The sequence below is a fragment of the Erpetoichthys calabaricus genome, chromosome 7 (assembly GCF_900747795.2).
Source record: "Erpetoichthys calabaricus chromosome 7, fErpCal1.3, whole genome shotgun sequence".
NCBI lineage: Eukaryota > Metazoa > Chordata > Cladistia > Polypteriformes > Polypteridae > Erpetoichthys > Erpetoichthys calabaricus.
Window position 1 is genome coordinate 166,972,639 of NC_041400.2, and position 26,624 is coordinate 166,999,262.

Genomic DNA, 26,624 nt, shown 5'->3' on the forward strand with positions numbered 1-26,624 from the left:
ACCTTTACCCTTCTTTGTTTGTATATGTTTTTGAACATTTTGCAGTACAGTTTTACTTCTGGAGACGCAAATTCAAAAAAATAAACAATAAGGTGCGGATTACTGAATAGTAGCATGAAACACCCAACAATAAACGAATGAACATTTCCTTTATGTTAACAGTATATAACTAAGACTGGCCTCTGAGAAGATACAGTGTAAGTTTAAATATTATGTCAAGTGAGGCACAGATTTGATAGGATTCATTACAAAGCAGTTTAAACCAATATAACATAGTATGCACTGTACTCAACTCCAATATATATTCACCATAATACTAAGAAAATAAATACTGGCAAAAATGGAAACAAAATTCAAAAATTCACCATATATTCATAACATCAATAAACACAGTACAGTGCTCCCTATAAAACATGGGTGAACAAGCAGAAACACCTGAGGAAATTACATTGCGTGTGGGTTTTTTTTTAGGTGCCTTGATATGTAATGCAAGAAGCACCTACTGTGATAGACATGTCTGTCTGTCTGTCTGTCTGTCTGTCCATCCACATCAAAACAACTCAGCTACTATGAACTGATTTTGTTGAAATTTGCAGCAATTATTCTTCAAAGACATCTATCTGTTAAGACGGTTAAATTTTCATTGAGATACCTCAAACAGGTTGAGCTGTACATAGCTTTGAAATTTTTATTATGAAGCATTGGTGAATCTGCAAACTTATTTGTCTTAAAACAAAGGAATATTCTATGCGACTTCAACTGCAAATTAGTTTACTGTTTCAATTTTACCTTAACAGCGGTTACATAAAGTTGTATATTTTGTACACGTTCCTCTTCTTTACTTATTCGCAACTGCATGAATGTCCAATACAATGCCAGTTGTCATGCTGCTTTAGGTATGTTATCCAAAAAAGTAACTTCTCTAAAAGTGAATGAATGAAGAGAGAAATTATGTGAACATATGTAAGACTGAATTTAACTGAACTAATTTCAACTGCAGTTTATTACTGTCAAAAATTGACCTTATTAACCTGCAGCTAAATTGTATCTGAACCAATTCATACAGGAAAGATCTTAAGTAATATAAACATAGAATGGGCTTAGAAAGGAGACTGCAGTTGATCTACACGCAGAACGCTGAAGCCACTGAGCCTGCAACAAGGGCTGTGCTGTACTATACAGTTTCTTTTTTTTTTTAATTTTTTATTTATTAGTTTTATTGTAATCATTCCATACATATAGATTAATTTATAACAAAAAAGAATTGAATACAAATCAGACCCCACCCTTGAGAAGGAGAGCTTAGCCAAAGGAGAATTGCTTAAGGCTTTTTAATAGGGCAAAAATAAACAAAAGAAAGGAAGAAATATATATAGGTAAATAAAAAAATTTAAAAAAATGGAGAAGGGAAATAAATGCGTTAATAATTGTTTCTCTTATTCTAAAATATTATTGATTAGATCCTGCCAGGTTCTGAAAAAATTCTGTATGGATCCTCTAACTCAGAATTAGATTTTTTCCAATTTCAAATAATATAAAACATCGGTTTCCCACTGACTTATCAGAGGAGAGTTAGGATTCTTCCAATTTAACAAAGTAAGTCTGCGTGCCAAAAGTGTAGTGAATGCAATCACCGTTTGCTTGTCCTTCTCCACTTCAAGTCCGTCTGGAAGAACACCGAACACGGCGGTTAATGGGTTAGGAGGGATTGTGACCCCAAGGCTGTCTGAAAGGCACTTAAAAATTTTGGTCCAAAATGATGTTAATTTAGTGCAGGCCCAAAACATGTGACCCAGTGAGGCAGGAGCTTGTTTGCACTGTTCGCAGGTTGGATCTTGCAATGGAAATATTTTGGACAGTTTTAAGCGAGACAGATGAGCTCGATATATAATTTTGAGTTGAATAATTCTATGCTTTGCGCATATGGAGCTCGAGTGAATTCTCTGCATTGCTACCTTTCACTCCTTTTCTGATATATTGATTAAGAGATCTTTTTCCCAATGTCCTCTTGGGTCTTTGAAAGGTAGGGACTCTAATAAGATTTTATATAATGCGGAAATGGTGTCTAATTCCTCGAAATTGAGCAGTATTTTTTCCAGCATGGTGGAGGGCATGAGGTGGGGAAAATCGGGCAGTTTCTGTTTAACAAAGTTTCTAACTTGAAGATAGTGAAAGAAATGTGTAGCTGGGAGGTTGAATTTGGAACGTAATTGTTCAAAGGATGCAAATATTTTGTCTATATAAAGATCTCTGAGCATTTTAATCCCAAATCTTTTCCAGGTATTAAAAACTGGATATGTTTGCGAGGGTTGAAAGAGGTGGCTCTCTTGCAGAGGTGCCACAGATAAAAGATTCTCCATCTTAACATGCTTTCTAAGTTGGTTCCATATTCTGAGTGAGTAAAGCACAATTGGGTTATTAGTATATTTGCGATAACTTGCATTTATTGGAGCACAGAGCAGGGAGTATAAAGAAGTACTACAGGATTTTACTTCTATTGCGGACCAGGCTTGTGTATATTCATTTATTTGTGTCCAGGTTTTTATAGCTTGTATGTTAGCTGCCCAGTAATAAAACTGTACTGTACAGTTTCTACAGTGCACAAAGAGGCAGACTGATTGTGCCACAAATAGCAAAAACAGGGCAGGATTACAGTTTGCACCACGTTGAAAGGCTGTCTTAGTGGTAAAATATATGACAAAGCCTGATTTCGAGTTACAATTTATCAATACCCAAAGAGGCATTTTTGACTCCTTGTACCTTCAGACTGGAATTAAAATCTTTAAAGATAATTGTTACCATTGGCAATCCTGCAATAAAGCAAATCTTCTCCAGGTTCCTAGTTACATATATAATTTTAATGAATTACAGAGTTTTAACTATAGGGTGGTCCAGATCTAATTATGTAATTTTCATTACGCTATAACTTATGTTTATTACATAGAGAATTCACAGCACCTGCCCTGCACATAGAGATTTCACTTAAAATTATTTTTGTTGCTGATAGATGGCAGCACCTGCCCTGCATTCCAAAATGGCGGGGAGACGGTTGTCAGTCGAACAGTTGCATAATTAGATCTGGACCACCCTGTATTATTAATAGGTAGATAGGGAAATAATTTTGGTTGCTTTCGTCTTCAATAGTGTAATACTGACAGTGATTTTTTTATCAACATTGGTCATTTTGCATTACTAGTTATTTGTATTTTGGTAGTTATTGGGTATTACTCAATTGAGTATACTTTCAAAAATGTTATGTTTAAGAAAATTGAACAATTAGTCACAGATCCATCACCACTTACATACATTATTAGGTACCATTTTGACATTATTCAAATTGGAATCTGCTGTGTATAAAAGCTATTGATCCACCAAAAGCCTATTTCGGCTGTATTTTTTACTATAAATTGCAATTACATTCTACTATTGCTGTCACCACTGAATATGACTCAATGTTTCAAAACTATATAATACACAAAAATGTGACAACTGACTCTTGGATGAAGTAACAAAAAAATGTGAAATGCTTTATCATCAGTTAACTTAGTCACTGAATACACCTGTATGTTACCTTGTGCATACATTTTCTAACTTGTTTTATGATTCAATGGCCTTGCATCCATGAACTCTGCTGCTTCCTGAAAAAATATTGTTGGGGTCACCCAATTCTAACCAAGGTAAAGTGAGCAACGAAAATAGATATGCATTTATAAATGTAAATGCAAACCTTTTTCCCCAATTTATGTTTAATATGTCGCTATCAATGATGTTTTTGGAATGAAAATTCCGGTGAAGCCTACCAGAATGTTACTTTATGTGTGCACTGCAGACTTCTCTAAAGATAATATTAACTTGCCCATTTAAAATCTGTCCCTCTATTGCCAATGACAAGTGAAATGTGTAAGTTCACGCACCATTTGCATCATGAATAAACTAATCAAACAATGGGACGCTTGTGCCAAATACGTCTTGATTGGCAACAGATCATTGCGATACGATCTGTTATCTGATAGAATAGATTGCCGGGAAAATATTTTAACTAGCAATGTTTTTCTAGATGAGAAATTACATTCAGCCTATAATGAAGAGAATGCTTAAGAAGACAAAGCTGAGGGATGCTATAAACAACCCTCAGTGCTGGGCCGCACTGAACGTTAATGCAGAAACACCATTAATAGTCATGACACATATACAGTAGTTATCATTTTTGAGTTGCAATTATTATTTGGGTCTCTTAGGCCAACTGGACCTTTTTCCCTATAATTTAGAATTTGCTCATGTTTAATTTGCTTTAAATTGAACAAATTTTGAACAAATTTTCACAGGATGTAATTATTTTGTTTATTGTACATACAGTAGTTAGAAATGAGAAAAGGAGCTTTTTTAGCTGAAGAGGGATATTCTGTAAAGAAGAAAAACACAAACAGAGAGAAAGAGAACAAACAACAGGGAGAGAGAAAAGTGCAGAAAAGCAGAATATGACACATGGCAGTTGTTGTTCCCATTGTTATTATACTCTCCAGAACTGTATTTATTGCTATGCTAGAATCCTCCACATGAAAGATGAAAATAGCCAGTGTATGTATCTATTGCAACCCCAAATTGTCTGTCTTCCCATAACCATATAACACATGGTGTCTAAACATAGACAAATAAATGGATCAAGTATTGTTTATAAACTCTTTAAAGAATAACTGGGCTCACAATAAATGATGGAAAAAAATAATTAAAGATGGGATGATTCTACAAAAGGGTATTAAATAATTTTTCAATATAATGTAAGATATTTCTGTCCCCCCCACACCCCACCTCTCTGTAATGTGGAAAGCTTGCATAGAACTGTTTAATGCATTCCTTTTTAATCACTGCCCTCAGGGGTAAGACTCCACCTCATTTAAAAAGATCACACTTCCCAGACTGCAAAAATGCTTACTAGCTGCCAAACCACTGTTACATCTTAAAGCCTTTCCACATCGACCAAACAAAGTCCTGTTGTGCCTGATGAATTTTTGCAAACCCAACCCCTTTGTTATACTTTAATTAGATGTACTGTAGAATTAAAATAAAGTTCTGATACACTGCTAGTAACAACTTCTAAATCACTAAATTGTGAAAAAGATTGTGTTTGCATGGATTTACTCTTCCAACAGCTCCTTTTTGCATCAACCAAATCATTTATTAAGAAAAAGAAAAAAAAACTTTATTTAAAACCAAAGAACGCAAAGCCTGGTTTTGAACACCCATCCATAAAACTTGCAAATGAGAGTCAATACAAAAAAACCTAGTAGTTGAGTCCTGTGTCAAATTGAAATGATTTTCATTTAATACCAAGAAACCATAGACTAATACACAGTTTACCAATTTAGACTTGCTTGATTCAAATTAACAAAATTATATTTAAAAAAGCACTACTGATTGCATTGTCATTTAACAATAATGAATACTTCTTTTGGTCTTTATAAAATGACTAGCCAACCCGCAGCGTAGCATACGCCACAGAATTATGTATTGATGGGTGAACACTTCCTGAAAGACACAGTTGTCCAAATGGGGTGGGTTTGAGGATACGACTATAAGTGAATGCAAAGATGGAACTCTGGAGAGAGGGCGGGGAAGCAGGCCCGAGAGGTTTCAGGTCCTAACCGTCCAACGACGGGTCGGCACAACCGGTAACGATCCTTCCGCAGGTTCACCTACAGAACCCATGTTAGGACATTTACATCCTCTAGATAGGCAAGTTCGATTGTCTGATGCCCATTCTGTCCCTGCCATTCTAGTCTGCCGATTTCTTAAGTCATCTCTTAGTCATTGTTCAGTACACACTGCCTGCTTATGTGTCTGCCCCCAACTCCTCACCTGAATTGCTTTTGTCTGTGTACAGTCCACATGCACTTGTTAATCACGTTGACTGTTCATTTTCCACACACACCGCCTCAGTCGCATGCACCTGTGAGCCACGTTCTGGCCGGGTGAAGTTTCCCGTGTTGAGTCCAATTAAGCCAAAGGCTCCACACCTGGTGGTGCCCTTCCGTCAATTCCTTTAAGTTTCAGCTTTGCAACCATACGCTACAGTTCACATGCACCTGTGAGCCACGTTCGGGCCGGGTGAGGTTTCCCGTGTTGAGTCAAATTAAGCCACAGGCTCCACATCTGGTGGTGCCCTTCCGTCAATTCCTTTCAGTTTCAGCTTTGCAACCATACTCCCCCCGGAACCAAAAGACTTTGGTTACCCAGTTGGCTGCCCGGCGGGTCAAGGGAATAATGCTGCTGGATCACCAGTCGGCATCGTGTATGGTCAGAACTACGACGGTATGTGATCTTCTTCGAACCTCTGACTTTCGTTCTTGATTAATGAGCACATTCTTGGCAAATGCTTTCACTCTCGCGCCATGGTCGGCTGTTTAGTGAATTGTTGGTGGCCGGGGCTCTGTGAGTTGGCGGGCGTGGCTGTCTTGCGTGCCATGGACTTAGTGAATTATATATATATAGATAACAAGTTTCTAAACTGCACTTTCAGTGTAGCCTTTAGAAGCATGCCACTTCTATGCATACTATTGAGTAAAAAGTATTTGACAGAAAAAGTATTATAAATCATTTATCAATTTAACAAAGTATTTCAATAAGGAAGACCACTAAACATGATGTATACGCAGGATAAATATGACCAAAGGCAAGCTACTGCTCTAAAATCATTATGCATGTCAGTGGTGGAAACTGAACTAGCATATTTATTTTTATAGTCCTCATATTCCTGATAATCAGTGTTCGTTCTATATTTCATTATAATGCAGGTCTTCATTTACACAGTCCTAACTTTTAGATTAAACACACGATTTGTGGTTTAATTGCAAACCCTGAGTCTACACTAGAGATATTTGGTATATGTACTCTTCTCTGAAACAGCAGAAAATCAGGTTTTATAAGCTTCAGTTTCTCAATGGGGAAAAGTGGATTATTAGTTTGTCAGTATTAAACTCAAGGCAATAACACTGTCTTAGTTCTGGCACCGCTGAGAGTGGCAGCCTTTTCAGCAGCTCCGTGTATGACTGTATGTGTATGTGTACTTTTCTACTATTTTTCTATTTTTATTTATTGATCACTACTATCACTTTATTTTATGTGGATTTGTTCCCTGGACACACTTACTTTTACAACGTGGGCATGGATTTTTACACGCCGAGACTCTGGACATGTTAACATCAAAGTCTTCACTTGCTGCAGGGACATCAAACTGTTGGCCGTAAGTTTGAGTCCCTATTACTTGCCCAGGGAGTTTGGACACGTCATTGTTGTCATCGTGTACATCCCTCCTCGGGCGGACGTGGAGACAGCGAGTGACATCATCCATTCTGCTGTTGCTAAGTTACAAACGCAGCACCCTGAACGCTTGTGCTAATCGCTGGAGAATTTAACCATGTGATGCTGGACAAAACATTACCTGCCTTCTCCCAGTATGTGGACTGTAACACCCGGGGAAATAAGACCATTGATTTACTGTATGCAAACGTTAAAGACGCATACAGTGCCACCCCGCTGCCTGCGTTTGGGAAAGCAGATCATAACCTGGTTCTGTTTCAGCCTCACTACAAACCAAAAGTGAGGGTCCTACTTGCAACCACACGATCATTCAGGAAGTGGACCCCGGAGGCTGACAAGGCTCTGAGAGAATGTTTTGGAACTACAGACTGGGATATCCTGCAGGGATCACATAGTGAGAACATTGAGGAAGTTGTTGACTGCACTACGGACTACATCAACTTCTGTATGGACATTGTAGTTCCAGTAAGAACTGTACGCTGCTATGCTAACAACTGCCATGGATTACAAGTGACATCAAGGGCCTTTTGAACCAGAAAAAAAGGGCTTTTAAAGACGGTGATCAGCATGAGCTCAAGCGCGTGCAGAAGGAACTCCGAGTCCAGCTCAAGGCGGCAAAGGAGCAGTACAGGAGAAAGCTGGAGCAGAAGTTGCAGAATAACAGCATGAAGGAAGTGTGGGATGGGATGAAGATCATCACTGGCTGCAGCTCGAAGCAGGGTACCACCATCGAGAGAGACGTGAAGAGAGCAAACCAAATGAACAACTTCTTTAACAGGTTTGACCACCCTAACCCACTCTCACTCTCACCTCGGAGTACTGCACCCTCCACACATCCTTCCTCTGATACCAGCATAGGAGAGACATCCCCACCCATAATTACAACAGCACAAGTGAACAGAGAGCTGAGGAGACTTCGTGCCAGCAAAGCAGCGGGTCCAGATGGAGTATCGCCACGACTGCTGAAGGTCTGTGCATCAGAGCTGGGGGGTCCTCTACAGCGCATCTTCAACCTGAGCCTGGAACAGGGGAGAGTCCCAAAGCTTTGGAAAACATCTTGCATCACCCCAGTCCCAAAGGTATCACGTCCTAGTGAGCTGAATGACTTCCGGCCTGTTGCTCTGACATCACATGTGATGAAGACCATGGAGAGGCTGCTGCTTCACCACCTGAGGCCACAGGTTCAACACGCCCCCGACCCTCTGCAGTTTGCATATCAGGAGAAGGTGGGAGCGGAGGATGCCATCATCTATATGCTACATCGATCCTCTCTCACTTGGACAGAGGCAGTGGTGCTGTAAGAATTATGTTTCTAGACTTCTCTAGCGCCTTCAACACAATCCAACCTCTGCTCCTTAGGAACAAGCTGACAGAGATGGGAGTAGATTCATACCTGGTGGCATGGATCGTGGACTATCTTAAAGACAGACCTCAGTATGTGCATCTTGGGAACTACACGTCTGACATTGTGGTCAGCAACACAGGAGCGCCACAAGGGACTGTACTTTCTCCGATCCTGTTCAGCCTATATACAGTACATCAGACTTCCAACACAACTTCCTGCCACATGCAAAAGTTCGCTGATGACACTGCTATCATGGTCTGCATCAGGAGTGGGAAGGAGGAGGAGTATAGGGACCTAATCAATGACTTTGTTAAATGGTGCGACTCAAACCACCTACACCTGAACACCAGCAAAACCAAGGAGCTGGTGGTGGATTTTAGGAGGCCCAGACCCCTCATGGACCCCGTGATCATCAGAGGTGACTGTGTGCAGAGGTGCAGACCTATAAATACCTGGGAGTGCAGCTGGATGATAAATTAGACTGGACTGCCAATACTGATGCTCTGTGTAAGAAAGGACAGAGCCGGTTATACTTCCTTAGAAGGGCTGGCGTCCTTCAACATCTGCAATAAGATGCTGCAGATGTTCTATCAGACGGTTGTGGCGAGCGCCCTCTTCTACGCAGTGGTGTGCTGGGGAGGCAGCATTAAGAAGAAAGACGCCTCACGCCTGGACAAACTGGTGAGGAAGGCAGGCTCTATTGTTGGCATGGAGCTAGACAGTTTGACATCTGTGGCAGAGCGACGGGCGCTCAGCAGGCTCCTATCAATTATGGAAAATCCACTGCATCCACTAAACAGTGTCATCTCTAGACAGAGGAGCAGCTTCAGCGACAGACTGCTGTCACTGTCCTGCTCCACTGACAGACTGAGGAGATCGTTCCTCCCCAAACTATGCGACTCTTCAATTCCACCCGGGGGGGTAAACGTTAACATTATTATAAAGTTATTGTCTGTTTTTACCTGCATTATTATCAATCTTTAATTTAATATTGTTTTTTGTATCAGTAAGGTGCTGCTGGAGTATGTGAATTTCCCCTTGGGATTAATAAAGTATCTATCTATCTATCTAACATTAGGCATTCCATTTCACCAAAAATGAATGTAAAACAGAAATGTAATGATTCAAAGAGTGTAAATGGTTGAGTCTGAAGACTGTTTTTTGGTTCATTTCAGTCTGTGTTTTCATTCATAAAAAGAAGAAGATTTTAAATTCCTTTTCTAGAACAAAAGTATTTCATTTTAAAATTAAAAAAGGGGAAAATATTCTGGTATTCGCTACATGTAGTTACAAATTATAATCATCTTTGATCTGGGCTATACCATCTATCTTCATTAGCCTCAACAATGCTTTGGTGCTTAGGTTTCTCAATCAGTTGTAAGTACATCTGTATGAAAGCATTCATCATGCATTATCTCCTCCCTTACTACTCAAACTCGATAGATCGATAGATCGATCGATAGATAGATACTTTATTAATCCCAATGGGAAATTCACTACAACACCATTGCCACAATCCTTTCTAGCTATTCTATTTACTTTTGGCTTAAATAACAAAACCAAATACAAAGATGCATTGGCTTGTTTTATCCCACTTTGTTTTTTCTTTTTATCTTTCTGTACAAAGTTTTTATGCTTTTATTTTCTATTGAAGCCCTGTGCCCCATAAGTTCAATCTAAAACACCAGGACTGGCTAAGCACTTTAAATTTCTACAAAATGCCTAACTTTAGAACACAATTTCACATGGTTAATGCATATATACCACATTTGTAAAGAAATAACTTTCACTTGAAAATTAACAAACTTATCCTTTAAATACATTGATCAAAAACAAGAAATACCTGTGAACATTTATCTATATTATTGAATGAATTCTACTTTGTTTAGATTGACTTAAGTAAAATGTATGTTTTAGGTTGTTTGTATTTAGAAATTAAAAAAATAAATTTAACATATGTTACCATTATCTTGATTGCAAAAAGAAATGTAGACATATTATTTAAATTGCCACAAAACTGGAAATGTTTACATTATCTAATAAATGATATTAAAACATTATGTAAAAACATTTATATATCAGCAGCTTTAACAAATCACAACCCAACAAAGACATTTCTTCATTTGATGCATGCTCCGAAATGGATTTCTGGCATTTGCTCTGTGTTTGTAGCAGGCCAAGTGAGAATGGCATTGTTTTTTTAACACTCCATTACAGGACAAGCAAGTATATCTGCTCCTTTTTTTTTAGAATTAAAAGCAAAATGAGAAAATGAGATAATAAAATTTAAGACTGTAGTTGTATTAAATAATTTGTACAAATTACTTTTCCATATGTTAATGCATATTACAATTTTTAAATTGTATGCCCCAGTGCCAGGCAACTTGCTTGCAGGTTCCTAGCTAAAGGTAATTTTTACTTAATAAAAATTAATATATACAATAATAAAAGACAGCAGTAGTAATAATGCTAATGTAAGCACTTTGAGAAAGGGCTTAGTATGAAAAGCACAAGAAAAATAAAGACAAATTGACAAGAGCAAGTTTGTAGGAAGGATGGATGGATGGATGATAACTTCATTAAAAAGCAATAACACATTTAAGTCTTTTTATATTATTATTACATTCCTCATCATTCTCTTACAGCATATTCACCATTAATGCTTTCAAACATGATATAAAATGTTTAGACTAGGCACAGGACTAGCATGTTTAGCTCTGAAATTATGAAATAGTGCCGTTTGTCATCTTAATGGTATTATTTTAAAATAAATGGCACTCCCTAGACAATGTATACTAATGGCAAGTTTGCATTTTCCCATAATGCTAATTAAACTATTATAAACTGTGCAGCTGGTCACTGAGCTGCAGGCACTAAGCCTCTACACATCTTGCATGACTGGAGCTGTTACATCAAGTTCATATCAAAACTTCTTTTAATGTTCACTGTATCGTGCTGCACTGGCAGCCTGCACATATTGGTTCTAGTATTCCAGATATAACTGGTTACAGTCTTGCTGCCTGAAGCAAAGCAAAACAGGAAAGCAGCTGTGAAAAACCATATGGCGAAAACAGCAGAACTATATGCCTAATCAGTTCAAACTTTGTCTTCAACATTTCCATTTTATTGTGGAAATAACATTTAACCTTTTTTCCTCAGCAGTAGCACATTACAGTCTTCCATCACGCTATAACACTGTTCTAAATGTATCCTAGAAAATTGTGGCTAATGCTATTAACATTGTCATTTTTATTTTATTTATGGTTTTTATAAGAATCACAAATTCAGGTTAGCTGATTTTTACTGCCTGTGGTATCTTCTACAGTTCAAAAGACTTATTCTGTGTACAGTTCCCTGTTTTTAAGCCTACAAGTGATCACTAATAATGACAGGATCTCCATTTAGTTGCAATACTGTACATTTCTGCCACTGTTTGCCTTGATTGTTTCTCTTACAAACCTACTACTATTGCCCTCTCAACAGCGGATAGAAAATATTTTCCACCCTACTATACGAAAGAACATTCCAAAAAAATCTCTAGAGATATCATCACCCCTATCTTACAAAAAAACTAATACCCAGAACTCTCTTGCATCCCCTAAATTCAAGTTTTGTAATAAAAGGTATTTCACCTCTGCCATCAATATAATTAAAGTCCTGTTAGCACCTGCACAAAATAAAGGGTATTATACAGTATGCTTCTTAAGTAATGTCCCAAATCAGAAAACAGTTCTTTAGTGGGTGGCTAAATTTAGATAGACAGGTACAACATTGAAGAGAAAATAAAATCTCTTCACATGAAAACATCCAAGCTGTAAGTAAGGGCATCAATTTTGCAGTCTCCTAGATGTTCTGCCTTAGGCATTTCCAACATTTTCCATACAAAATGATGGCAGTGCAGGAACTCACTGACAGACACTGGGAGATGCTGTAGTAGAGAGTTGTGCGCGAATATTCTGCAAAACGTTAGTTGAGATGCTATCATCATGTGCTGCGACAAAGCACATTTCCATTTGAATGGTTGTGTAAATAAGCAAAACTTTCGCTATTGAACTGAAACCAACTCTCATGAACTTCATCAGTGATCCCTGCACAGTGAGTTTGTTATAATTAGGTGCACTGAATTTGGCACTGTAGCCAACAGTCACTGTCACTTCAGAACGTTACATTAAAATGCTAGAGAAGAAATGGATGTGGTGGATGCCTGGTTTCAAGCAGCAGCAGCCCAAATTTTGCGGGAGATGTTTCCCAGGAAGCTGATCTCCCTGCACGGCAATGTCGGGTGGCCTTCATGTTTGCCTGATCTTGCTCTGTGCGATTTCCTCTTGTGGGGCTATCTCAAGTTGAAGGTATACAAACACCGACCTCAAAACCTTGAAGCCCTCAAGGTCGCTATTCACTACGAAATCGGCGCTATTCCCCTTGAAAATGGCCGAACGAGTCATTCGAGCTTTCAGAAATCGTCTCAAAGAGTGTATCGCTAATGATGGCCACCACCTTTAAGACATCATTTTTAAAATACAGTGAAAAAATCTATTTTGTATACCCTTTCTTGTGTTATAATGAGATCTATTTTATCTTGTAGCATTTTTGTAGAATAAACTTTTTAAATGTTAGTCAGTCAGTCAGTCATTTTCCAACCTGCTATATCCTAACACAGGGTCACGGAGGTCTGCTGGAGCCAATCCCAGCCAACACATATGCCTCTTTTAGCTCCAAAAGCCACATTTTAATTTTCACACATTTACTTTTTTTTATAATAACGAATCTTGGCAGGGTTACCTTTACTGGAATTTAGAGTCAGTTATATTTTAGGTGAACTTTCTATCCAATCTACCTTTGTGCTTCAAACCATTCTAGAGTGGCTGCAAATACATGCTCTGGATTAGTCCTGCTTTCAGATTAATCTTCCTCTATACCCCAGCTGTCTTGCAGATTTAAGGAAACTTTCCACCAGGATTCATCAGTACTTTGCTACATCCCTTTTGCTGTACAGTGGTCAAAGTCTTCCTGTGACATGCCTCAAAGTAGTGGTGGTGTTGTTTTTGGGATTGTGTATTGTGCTATGTTTGTGCCAAATACTGTATACCACTTGGGAGCCAAGGTCAAGCAAGTTAATTTTGATCTAATTAAGTCATATATTCTCCTTCCATTTGGTCTCAGTTACCAATAAGGCTTTGCCAAATACAGTCATGTTTCAATTCATTTTGTTACAGCTTTAGATTGCTACTGTCCCATAAAGCTCAGATGTAGAAAACACATTTCTGTCATATACGTATCATCTTACTTTGGCCAATGAAGACTATAATCCCCTTCAGAACTGCCATACCCTTGTGGAAGGCCTCCAATTCAAATCTCTTATTTCTTCAAACAGCCAGTTTTAAAACTGTACTAACCAAATTTGAAACACTTTTAGAGACAACCCATGTTCAAATGTCTTTGTTTACTTGCCAATATATAAGAGAGTGACTCTTTCAAAAAAGATGACAAAAGGAAGCATCACCCTGTGCATGCTTTGCATCTCCTTATTTGATTTTTTTTTTTTTTGCTTAAAGATTCGAGAGTTTTATTTGCCACACACACAGTTATACAGGTGCAATGTGCAGTAAAATCAAAAGATAAAGTTTTATGTAACACTTAATTATAAAATTATTATTTTATGTTGTTTAATGGCCATAATCACAGTTAAATACACTAATATTCTATATTATAAGTCAACAAAATTACAAAAAGTCCAAGAGGTGGTGACATTTTTAGTATATATTGTAAATGTTTGTAACAAATAGCCTAATTGGGTCCTGCACTTATTAGGCAGTGGGCACCTACCACTACCACCATCATCTTCTCAGGCTTGTCATTTTAAAAAAGCATTATAATGGGTAACATTAATAATAACAACAAACAAAAGATTACTGTATTGTAAATTCATCATCAATGTAAAATCCATTTAACAAATATATCTTCAAATAACTTGCTTCTAATGGAAAGTTTACTTTAAAAACATTTGGATAACAGTTACATTTTTGGTTAAACAATATAAACAAATAATGAGAAAAAATTGGTTAAAATAGGTTTGAGTAATTATGCTATAGTTTAATTTTAGGTATATACAGTTTGCAATAAGAAAGAATGACCGACTGACTTTCTGAAATGAAAAGGATGTTGTAATGCAGGGAGTAGCATCCCGTCCAGGACTGAACAAGGACTCTTACCCAGCTGGGAGGCCAGTACAATGGAAGGACCAGGGGAGACCTACCCAGATAAATATTTTGTTCCCTAATATGTTAGACGGCGGCCTCCTTGGGTTAGGATTCCCACATGGACACCCAAAGGGCATGCTTGGACCTGTAGTCCCAGGGGGCAGCCCTGTTGGTTCCCAAGGGGTCCACCAGGGGAAGAGGATGAAATTCACAATCCTTACATTTTGGGACTTCTGCATGTCCCGGAAGTACTTCCATCGGGCTATACCCTAGCTACGGAAGTCCAAGTTAAAAGAGACTACTCGACTTCATCCAGACAAGCAGGGTATATGAGGATGAAGCTAGCCTGGAGGAGTGGAAGGAGGATAAGAAAAAAGAGTGAAGAATTATATTTGGCTTATGCTGCTTTTGAAACCTTTGTACAAGGTATTCTTGTTAATGAACCTTTTATTTATATTAGGACTTGTGTCTGTGAGGTTGTATCTGGGGTTTGGGGTGCTGCAATGTTCCCTGGCGGTCACACTGTGAAAGGGATTACTAATGATCCACTGAGACTACTCTAACTGAAAGATTTAAGAGTTTATTATTTATTTACAACATACTGTTTTCTGATGCAACTTTTAATCTATTTTTTATATGTTGTTTTCATACATTCAATTAAATTTTCAGTGAGAGGCTTTCCCAGGCTTTCCTTGTATACTTGTACGTTATACTGTATATTTAATAATAATAATAATAATAATAATAATAATAATTCATTACATTTATATAGCGCTTTTTCTCAGTACTCAAAGCGCTATCCACACAGGGAGGAACTGGAAAGAGAACCCACAATCTTCCACAGTCTCCTTTTTTTTTTGAGAACACAATTTGATAAGCAACTTTTGTTTTAATATTTAATGTGTATCTACTGCCTATTTAGTGTCTGAAGGATAAATCCTACTTTATCATATATCGTATAGACCTTTTTATAAATGCTACTTATTTCTACACATTGCCATCACATTAGCTTCAGAAGTGGTGGCAAAATCTACTCTAGAAAATGTATGCATTTCTCTTTTTATACTTACAAAGCACCTTTTCAAAGGAAATACATAGGGTTCTCTGTGTGTATTTGGCACAATGGAAGTGGAAAACAAATCAGCATTTTTATTTGGAAAAGTATGTAACAACCTTCCGAAACTGCAAAAAAAAAAAAACACTTCTTTAAGAGGAATATTTCTGTATTTTGTATTTGTAAAAACTGGTAGGAGGGAAAGGTAAAGAAATAGAAGAGGTTATGATTGTACATATATATATACATACACACACACACATACATAGGATATTGTCACATATTCATAAATGCACTCACAAATAAACAAAAAAGGAAGGACAGAAAACAGAAAAACAGAGGGCAGATTAACAGCCTATTCTATTGTGTAAATATCTAGTAAAAGAACTGTCATATTATTTAATACTAGATAACATCTTCAATATTTTCCTATACTTACTGTCAGGCCCTTCTTTGTACCAACAACTCCTTTGCAGGTGGCGTCACGTTTGTGTGCAATAGTTCCTACAAACTCAACCAGTTTCTCAGATGAAGGGGCTGGACATTAACTGATGTAACCTGATATCAGCCAGAGTGAGATCAGAAAAAGGCAGAAGACTGTGGAACTCGACTGAACCTCATTCTGTTGTGCAGACATTCATGTACTTCTGAAATTTAATTGTGTGTGAGTTTGTAATTAGCAAGGAATCTTTTCTAAAGATACTTTGTTGCAATTACAGAACAATTAACCCATAATGTTAAGAGTTCCTAAGTGCCCTGAAGAACTTATATTGAGTTGCGCTTATTTACCATTTTTTGGTTAGAATTTTAAACATGAATGTTTATGATGTTTCTATGATGAAAGGCAAGGCATACTTAACAAAAAATAAATACATAACCTTCAGCTGGTTTGGATGGAACTAATTCTCACACATGGAAATCTTCTCCAACACAGTATGTGTAAGTAAAATAACCAGGTAAGTGCACAAAAAAGGGCAGATATACCCAAATCATTAAAGCTATGAATAACTATTAAAATGGCATTGTCATGCCAAAATTATTTCTCCATCATAAATGCCTTGCTTTCACATGTTGCTACAAAATTTAATTGCTCAGCCATGTGATCACAAGTCTCGCATTCCCAGTTTCAGCCCTGTTAACAGTATTTGACACACTCTGCAGAGGGGTGATTGTATAATCCAATCAAATACCAACATATAAATCTATCCATCCATTATTGGACAATGATGCTTGACAGAACAGTTTTCTTTTCTTGATAACATGTGCACTTTGTTCTAGGCATAAACTGCACATGTTTATGGTATTTTAACTTATTACTGCTCTCCAAAAACAGATTGGTCAATTATAGGTTCGGATGAGAAAAGGGGTTCTCTTGTTATATGTCAAGAAAAGTCATACAACACACACAAATACAACATGATTCCAAAGATTCTCTGCCTCTCCAATAGCACAAAGAAGATGTATTTTCCAACTCATTTTTTTAACAATCACAAAGACCTCATTTGAGGCTTATCTGTTGTGAGTTTGTACATTCCACTCTCTGTGTTACCAACAGCAACACATAGATAGAGACAAAGAGCGCACACTTTTCAGGATAGTTTCTGGTTAACTGAATTTTCAAATACTGGAAGTGCTGTTAAAATGCATGTTCTCTCACTTTGTTCAAAACAAAATTCCAAAACAAACATAAAAATTGACTACTGCATATCTGAAATGTATAGTTTGACAAATCAATCATCCAATTCTGGTTAAATATAAAACAGAAATATTTAGCTATGCATGAAAGATTCTGTAACATAGCATATCCAACAAGATATGCACTTTCCCTTAGAATGTGTTCTTTAAGGACTGCAGCCCAGCTAAAACCAATAAATCTTTGCCTCAAGTGCTCACGGCAGCAATATTAAAACAAAGACACTAAAAGAAGAAGGCATGTAATGTTATTTTAATACGTAGTTCCACTTATGAATATTTGAAGGAAGCCAATGGAACAACATTATGTCAAAGACAGACCTCTGGTAATCATCTGTGTCCCCTCCAAGGGAATGGAAGATACTGTTCTCACCGTAAATGGAAACAAACATTGTTCATTGGTTCTAAACATTTGCAGAAATTTCCTCAAACTGCAAAACAGCAGGTGCAAATTTTCCTTTAATTTTGCGCACCTCACAAAAAAGCTGTGAGGCACTTATATTTACAGCACAAGGCACACATGATTCCTGTGCTTAGTTGTTTAGCAGGAGTGCACTCATTGTGCTACAGGTGAGTGAAGACAGCCTGTTCAGTGTATCACACACAACTTTTGAATGGGAAGAGTAGCTGTGGTGCTTAGAGTGCTTGAAGCGGCTTTTGATGCTAGAAGGGGACCCCAGTCCCTTAATGTATATTTTTATTGGACCCCCTTCTTTTTGACACCCACTGGTAAGGGGGTCTCTCTTTGAACTGCCTTTCCTGAGGTTTCTTCCATTTTTTTTTTTTGGGAGTTTTTCCCTGTCTTCATAGAGAGTCAAGGCTGGGGGGCTGTCAAGAGGCAGGGTCTGTTTAAGCCCATTGCGGCACTTCTTGTGTGATTTTGGGCTATACAAAAAATAAATTGTATTGTATTGTATTGTATAATAGTAACAATAAGAGCAGCTCACTACTCAAAATGTTCATTTTGTGACATGACAAGGCTCGAACCTGCGCCCTCTTGATTATGACTCAATTGTTCTTATCGCTATACTACCAAAGCGGTCATAACAAAGAAGTTCACTAACCAGATTTCTTTTTATCGGTTATAGTCTTGAATGAATTCGCACTTGTTCTGTTACACTTGTACCTTTTGTGAAAGTGCTTATTTGATATTTGGATATTTCATACATTATACACTTGATGTCAAAATTCTGTCGTTAGTACAATACAATACAATTTATTTTTGTATAGCCCAAAATCACACAGGAAGTGCCACAATGGGCTTTAACAGGCCCTGCCTCTTGACAGACCCCACCCAGCCTTGACTCTCTAAGAAGACAAGAAAAAACTCCCAAAAAAAACCTTTTAAGGAAAAAAATGGAAGAAACCTTGGGAAAGGTAGTTCAAAAAGAGACCCCTTTCCAGGTAGGTTGGGCGTGCAGTGGATGTCAAAAAGAAGGGGGTCAATACAATACAATACAATACAATACAATACAATACAATACAATACACAGAACAGAAGAAATCCTCAATACAGTATAAAAATAAAAATTTTACAAGTACGGACTAGAATTTAACAGTACATAATATGATTTGGATTTGCTTAGAGTCCTGGAGACCTCAGCCATCAAGCTGCCTCCCCCATTTGGCCATTCCACAGCAGAAACAGCGCTGGGCCAGCCAATCCGATGAAAGGACCCCTCTACCCCACGATTCCTGCGATCCTCCATCAGGGATGACTTTACATTAGGCAGGCAAAACAACTTGGCAGGTGGGCCATGGCACCAAGTGCCACATTTAGCCATAGTACTAAAACATTAAAAAAAGTTTGTCTTTTAGGTATGTGTTCAACATTTCTGTCATGCTACACTTACATAGATCTTTGTAGACACAGAAAACACATGAAATGCAGGTGTTTCAAATAACACTATATTATTTAGCCTATACAGCTGTAGGTACCTCACTCCCTGATAAACAAGGCTTGAGCTGAGAGCGCTTTTTGCTGTTTCTGCAGCGGTGGGAGGATGGAATAGTAGGCTGCTTGCGCTTATCGACACATTTACAAAACAAAAGATGCTGATGGAGAGGTGAGACCAGATTTAAGATGGGCCAGGTTTACAAGTTTTTTTGTAGGCTTTGGTAATTCCACTGTTTAAAAAAAAAAAAAAAAGCTTCAACCTCTTGTTGATAGACATTTAGTCATACCCATTTTATGATGAGGTGGTAGAGCCAATGTTAGAATTTCATGCCGATACAGCATCATGATTTGTAGCAATTTTAAATGAACTTGGAACAAATCACCTTTGAATCATCATAACATTACCAAATGCCACTACATTTGCTGAGTTGTACTAATCTGTAAGACAACAAAATGGCTGTGTCCCATGCTAAAATGCCTATGAAACCCTGCATTATGCCACCGTTTCATCCCCTGGGGCAATATTATCACTTATTTTGAAATCATGTTTTGAAATTTTGATTTGATAATGTGAACTTTAAAGGCACAGCATAGCCCAATTATGTACAATGCAAATTAGTTCAAATACTGCAATTACTTATTGGTTACACTTTCATCTCTAACTATTTAACCAGAAAATAGAGGCTCCCACTCCAAACCTTTGCAAAATAGAGCTGCAATTACAGACTATAGAATGTATTGTAAAGTTCTTAGGGAAAGCTAAAAAATGCTTGGCACCCGACTCTCAAAATATTATCACATTAAGATATACAGTAAGTAGCTTTACTGACAAGCAACAAGACCATTAGAAATTATTTACTGTCCAACTTAGGAAGATGCAACTATTGCTAAATCTGTCATTGTCAGCCACCAAGGTGCTCCATAAAGGAAAAGATTTTTGAAGCATTTTTCAGGGACATCACAAGAAAAGGCAGGGAAACGTAGGGAACATCAAGAGGGACAATTCTTTGACATCTCTGTTAACTTGGCCACCTGCACAATAAAGAATATTTAATGTTTTACACTTTAAAAGAACATCTCAGATGGATTAAGAAGATAAAGAAAACAACAAGACTACAACAGCTGAAAAGCCATTTTAAGTATCTGGTGCACAGCTTGCTCTATGGACTTTGGTCTGAATCATTCAGTTCACAGGATTTCTTCTGTTTTTACCTATGTTTAATATACCTAGTTTCTCTGAAAATAAACATAAGCTCAGATTGAAATAAAGTTTGGTGTTATCTCTTGGAAACTGCTTTGTTGTTTACAGACACTAGCTATCACCAGAGGGTTGGAGGTCCTATAGGATGCGGGATTAAGATAGTTATCCAGGCCCTGTAGGATTCTAACCTAGGTTTTAAGTGTTAAAATTTTCAGCAATATAACTAACTGTGCTCATTCAGGTTAAATCCTTTCAGAAGTAGCATAATGGGAGAAGAATGTGGTCTGTGATTCCAGCAGGACCAGGCTCTTAGCCTTTGTGAGGGTATATAGTGCAATCATTCCAGGGTGGCAAGTCCCTGGTAGGAACTCTTCAGCCCTGACAGGGATGGAAACTGGCAACATGATTGGTTTCAGCAAATGCAGTCTACCACTGTTAGGTTAGGGTATTTAGAGGTACAGTGTTAAATCCTTTCAGGTGTGAAAAACTGGAAATAAAATTAGTCTTGGCAGGGTGTAGCCTGTCCTTGTTAAGGAGTCCAGATATAAGTATTGTATGGTGTATGTGTTAAACAATGTCAGTAAGATCGGAACATTATTTAGCCATTTCTATCATTAACTTGTGCGCCAATAAAAAATAACCTTAAGAGACTAAAGTGCATTTTGGGGACACTTTCACGATAAAACAGCCTACTTTGCAGGGTAGGGTTATGGGGCAGATGGAGCCTATCTTAGCAATCATCGGATGCAAGGTAGGAATAATACCTGGAAAGGGTATGAGCCCATCTCAGAGAAAACACACATGGTTCAGCAACACCAGTTCACCTAACCTGTGTTGGTCTTTTGACTGCAAAAGGAAATCAGGAAACATGCAGGAAACCCACATGGACACAGGGAAGATACTCTATGCAGGAACACCTGAACCCCAGTCAACTTATTAAACCACCATGCTGCCCTGTTTACAATTCATCATTCCCTATCTAGTAACTATATGGAAATGCCAGATATTACTTTAATTTCTTTTAATATTATTTTTCAGAGTACTGTCAAATTTGGAACTCTTGATCCTTTGGTAATAAGAAATTCACTATTAATTACTTTATTATTTCATCACACTTGATATTTTATAAATCCTACAGTGCAAAACACTAGGTCAAAAATGTATTTAACTCAAGTATGTTTTTAACAATGACAAACATTTCTACAAAACGAGACTACTTCTTTCCAGAACTTCTTCCATTGTTTTATTTATAAATACACTGTCCATTTAACTCAGTAAAAGTAAAAAAAAAAAAAGAAAAGAAAAAAAAGAAATAACACCCCACATCTCACAAAATATCTCCTGACTAGTTGACATTCTACCTGAACAGTAAATTTATACAAAAGAACAAATGTTTCTATTGACAAGCATATAGCATTTATTTTAGTTAAGTCAGGACTCACTTTATTCCTTTTAAACAAGGGCTGAAGGTAATTCTACTCAAGGACTAGTTCAACAGATGATATCACATTCCATGAAAGCATTTTATTCATCTTAAACAAACAGACACATACATGAAATGAAATTACTTTAACTGCAAAGCAACCCTGTAAACAGCCTAGAGGAGAAAAATGTCACCCTGACAAAAAAGGAGGAATAATTCTTTACATAAGCCTTTTTGAGAATACCTGACGGGAACCAAGCCTAGTGCCAAATTATTATGCCTGCCAAATTGATGGATAATACCAATTCTGCTCATAGAAAATATGAGTTGCACCAAATCTTTCTGCCAATAAACACTGATCATCATAAACCAGATCATGACAGACATTTTTAAGTGCAATATCTAAAGATATAAATTAATGAATGTTATTACATTTTTACCATGTGTCTCCAAAACATCCACTCATTATATTTTGCATTATGTTCAACTGATTTCACAAATATGATATTAGTAAACCTACTAATATATATTAGGGGTGGGCGGTATGACCAAAATTCTATATCACTGTATTTTTCTAAATTATCCCGGTTTCACGGTATTCGACGGTATTTTTTTCCCCATGCATGAGTGGATGTTAACCACATTTTCCACTGCAATTACTGGCTAAGAATAACCTATTCCACTGTCAAGAGTACTGTACATTGTACAAAAAAAAACATTTTAATGTGCACACAAATATTAATACAGTTTTGCATTGCCCCATAAAGTGATAGTTTTCAAGGGGGTGGCACTAATGGAGAAGGTATCACATTGCATGACAGATGCAGTCAAAATATAGAACCTTTTTATTGAACAAATTTTGCAAAAACAAACTATAATTTTGACAACATATTTTCAACCATACAAAGAGGCATTTAGGCTTAGTAAAATATCCAGAAGTGCTTGTCAAAAATTGCATTGCACCGAATATGTCTTAGAAAAGGAATAAATAGTAACTATTTTTTGTAAACCAACTACACTTTCTGTTAATGTTAACAATCTCTGTCCACTGACACGTTAAAGTGACTTTTTTAAACAACTTTATCATCATTAAACTGCATAATATTTAAACTAATAAATAATAACAATAAAATAAATAATAGCATTATTACTGATAGTTGCACTATTACTTCAAGACTTCAAGCCCAGGTGCATTACACAGTATTCACCAAATTAAAATAAAATAAAACAAGTGCAAACTTGGTGATGACATCTTTACCAACTGAACCATCATTTAGGCAACTGCATTAATATGGACCTTGCTTCAAGCTAAGCTATACTGGAAGAAAAAAAACAAACTATATGTCGAGAACAAAGTCAACATTTCCACTTTATTCTCGACGTTTATGTTGAGATTAAAGGCGACATTTCCACTTTATTCTCATAGTTTACTTCATAATTAAAAGTAGAATGTCGTAAACTAAACTTCTTCCTAAAATCAATGTTTAATCAATTACTTAATTTACCCCGTCATAAATTAATGCAGCACATTAAATGATTTGTGTTACGTTCCCCGACCCAGTGGTTAATCACTACGCTTCTTAAACTGACTTCCTCCGCACTAAGAGAAGACAGCGATCACCATACAGAATCCATTCACTTCATGATATTCCTGCTTTCTGAAAATTTAGAATGGTAAGATAAATACTTGATATCATTTTCATGATGAAATGCATTAAAGCAGGTATTACACATGCACGGTAGTGAGGCGGTAGTGCTGCTCCCTCGCAGTAAGGGGTCCCCAGGTGTATGTTCAGTGTAGAGAACTTTATGGCAGGTGTGACGAGGCTCCAAAAAACTGGATGTATGAATAGCTATCGCACAGGTTTAACTTAAATATTGTGTGAATGTTGGGTTTGTGATCTGCTGGTCGGAGACACGAACACAGAATTCAATGCATGTTCTTCTGAGCGGGCTATCTTTATTGCATGCATGCTGTCTCCATCTGACGTACCGAAACCCCAGTTCCTATCCTTCCTTTTTCTTTCACCACATAACCAATCACCACATGATAGACGTCTTTGTGAAATTAAAACTAGTTATAAACTTCAAAAATATCTTCGTTATACATGTTTAATTTTGCCATCCATTCAGAGTTGCGCCCATCTCTGAACGAGTTGCCAGCACATCACAGGATGAATACAAGCAAAACATACACTAGCAGGGTCAATATAGCACAACAAAACCCCACATCCTACATGACTTTGAAAGGAAACTGAAGCACGCAGAGTAAACCCACCAGAAAAACATGCAGATGCAAGGCAGGCACGCCGCTGTGCCCCCATATGATTAATGAATGCTTTAATGCATTTCACCATGAAAATTATATTAAGTATTTATCTTAGCATTCTATATGTTCAGAGAGCAGGAAGATCATGAAGTGAATGTATTTTGTGCGGCGATCGCTGCCGGCGCCTCCTCTTAGTGCAAGAAGAAGTCAGTTTAAGAATCACTTAACACAAAGCATTTAATGTGCTATATAACTTATGACGGGGTTTGAGAAAATCTAGTAAATTAAAATATTCATTTTACGATGAAGTTTAGTTTACTATGTTCTACTTTAATGACAAATTACGAGAATAAAGTCAACATGTCGAGTTTAATCTTGACATAAACGGCGACAATAATGTAGAAATGTCGAGAATAAAGTCAACATGTCGTTACACTATTACACAGTACCCAGGTACATTGCACTGTATTGAAAACAAATAAAACAAGTACAACTTGGCTTGCAGTATTATCCAGTAGTATAGAAACAGTATTTACACATCTGACCTTTTAAAACTAAAGTATCTCCAGGCGACGGACGTGACTCCTTTTTTTCGGCAAAAGTTCTTCTGTTCATCATGTTCAACTTTATCGTCGGCTTCAGTTTTGGAATGTTCTCTGTCCATTTTCACCGCGCAATACCTATGCTACCGCTACCTATTTGGTGGTGTAGCAGTGAAAAAGAGCCCTAGTGCAACAAATGTGTTTAGCGGTGTAGCAGTGAAAAAGGTCCCCACTTGAACAGTTTCCCGCTGCGCCACGTTCCGAATGTCGTTTAGGCAATTTAAACCAGTGTTGCGGTATAAGAAAAATCCATATCATAAAAAAAAATAAAAAATGTTTTTTTGGTATGAACCGGTATACACACACACACACATACATACATATATACATACACACACATACTATCAGACAATAACAGCAATATCAATAGAAAGATGTATAGATCTCAATTTACTTTTTCTGAAGGATTAAAATCTTAACAGTTTCTTGAGCACATCTGTCACATATAAGTGTCAATCATTCCCTGTAATAAGATTGTATCAAACTACAGAAATCTTTAAAATAATACCCAGCATCGGTCTTAAATGGATTATTTCTGACTTGCTCATAATGGGTGTAATATTAATCATGTTTTTATTAATACTTGTCATTTTATAGCTGGTTAAATTGTTAATTCTTAGACCATTAAGTCTTAGACCAACTATTTGCTAAATTGCACTACTTTTTCCCAAAAAAAGAGGAGACTGCAGAAGAAATTTAAGTAACCTTCATTTGCAAGAAGAAGTATAAAAGTTACCTTTCTTCTGTAAAGGAAGAAAAAGTAAGTATATACAGGTGCTGGTCATAAAATTAGAATATCATGACAAAGTTGATTTATTTCAGTAATTCCATTCAAAAAGTGAAACTTGTATATTAAGATTCATTCATTACACACAGACTGATGTATTTCAAATGTTTATTTCTTTTAATGTTGATGATTATAACTGACAACTAATGAAAGTCCCAAATTCAGTATCTCGGAAAATTAGAAAGACCAATGCAAAAAAAGGATTTTTAGAAATGTTGGCCAACTGAAAGGTATGAACATGAAAAGTATGAGCATGTACAGCACTCAATATTTAGTTGGGGCTCCTTTGGCCTGGATTACTGCAGCAATGCGGCGTGGCATGGAAGTCGATCAGTCTGTGGCACTGCTCAGGTGTTATGAGACCCCATGTTGCTCTGATAGTGGCCTTCAGCTCTTCTGAATTGTTGGATCTGGTGTATTGCATCTTCCTCTTCACAATACCCATAGATTTTCTATGGGGTTAAGGTCAGGCGAGTTTGCTGGCCAATCAAGAACAGGGATACCATGGTCCTTAAACCAGGTACTGGTAGCTTTGGCACTGTGTGCAGGTTCCAGGTCCTGTTGAAAAATGAAATCTGCATCTCCATAAAGTTCGTCAGCAGCAGGAAGCATGAAGTGCTCTAAAACTTCCTGGTAGACGGCTGCGTTGACCTTGGACCTCAAAAAACACAATGGACCAACACCAGCAGATGACATGGCACCCCAAACCATCACTGACTGTGGAAACTTTACACTGGACCTCACGCAACATGGATTCTATGCCTCTCCTCTCTTCCTCCAGACTCTGGGACCTTGATTTCCAAAGGAAATGAAAAATTTACTTTCATCAGAGAACAT

At 37.3% G+C, this 26,624-nt stretch overlaps 1 protein-coding gene across 1 annotated transcript in view; it reads right to left on the bottom strand.

Moving 5' to 3' along the window:
• LOC114654855 (soluble lamin-associated protein of 75 kDa-like) overlaps positions 1–26,624 on the bottom strand; it is a 123,944-nt gene that overhangs the window by 61,086 nt on the left and 36,234 nt on the right. The gene's annotated exons all lie outside the window — the stretch shown is intronic.